The sequence below is a fragment of the Euprymna scolopes genome, chromosome 28 (genome assembly GCF_053919585.1).
Source record: "Euprymna scolopes isolate OS-2025 chromosome 28, ASM5391958v1, whole genome shotgun sequence".
Taxonomy (NCBI): Eukaryota; Metazoa; Mollusca; class Cephalopoda; order Sepiida; family Sepiolidae; genus Euprymna; species Euprymna scolopes.
The window spans coordinates 67,800,228-67,801,380 of NC_136509.1; the positions used below are offsets into that span (position 1 = coordinate 67,800,228).

At 33.6% G+C, this 1,153-nt stretch overlaps 1 pseudogene; it reads right to left on the reverse strand.

The window, feature by feature from the left end:
* Positions 1 to 263: 263 nt before the first annotated feature.
* On the reverse strand, positions 264 to 396 carry LOC145249906 (U2 spliceosomal RNA; annotated as a pseudogene).
* Between the last annotated feature and the right edge of the window lie 757 nt (positions 397 to 1,153).

The window sequence follows — 1,153 nt, forward strand, 5'->3', positions numbered from 1 at the left end:
CCATGTATTTTGCAAACTGAGTCGATAATAATGGTCTTACAGCAAGTACAGAGACATAGTCAATAACACTATATATATATATATATATATATATATATATATATATATATATATATATATATATATATATATATATATATATATAATGCATGCCGACGCTGGATCTCCCAGTAGAGCAAAAAACATGTATGTATATATGTACCTATTTACTATGCCTCCCCACGGGACAGAGTTAGACACCAGGGTCGTTTTTTAACGTGGAGAAAAGGTACAAAAATAAAAATTGTCTCAGTCGTGAAGGATTTCTCCTCCACCCAAAGAGAAACAGAAATAGAAGTGCAGCATCTGAAGAACAGATACTACACTTTGATCTTGACCAAAAGGCCAAGAACAAAACGCCAATGTTTGTATATATATATATATAAACAAAAACAAATATATATATAAAAACAAAAACAAATAACATATATATATATATATATATATATATATATATATATATATATATATATATATATACACACAAACATTATTGACTACATATATATATACATGTTTTTGCTCTACTGGGAGATCCAGCGTCGGCATGCCGGCACTTCTGGACTTTTTAGTTTTATAGGGAGGAGATAGAAAAAAAGAGGAACAGCTAAAGCACTACCAATAGGAGGGGGAAAAAGGAAGAAATTGAAATGTGAAAAGAGAAATAAGGGAGTCAGTGGTCAGTGCACACAAGGGATGCGTATAGGGTTTGGTGTATCACATTTCACTTATCGCTGGTCCAAGCAGTGTTTTGGTGTCGGGTTTTTGTACTCAGAGGACTTGCGTATTTAAATAAAAAATAAATATACATTTGTATAACATTTCGCGTCTGTGCAAACTTACGCACACATACGGGCAAAACCCATAACATATACATACACACCCGAGACGATTTATTTATTGTTAACACACACACACACACACACACACACACACACACACACACACACACACACACACACACGACAAGGGCAATTTAGTATATTAGAAATTTGTGATGATTTTTTTAAAAACAAATTCTGCATGTGTGTGCGACTAAATCTCTATATATTCATTTACTAGCGGGGTTGAGGGGTGGGGGCTTTGCCTGGACATAAAATACGCTTAAATATGA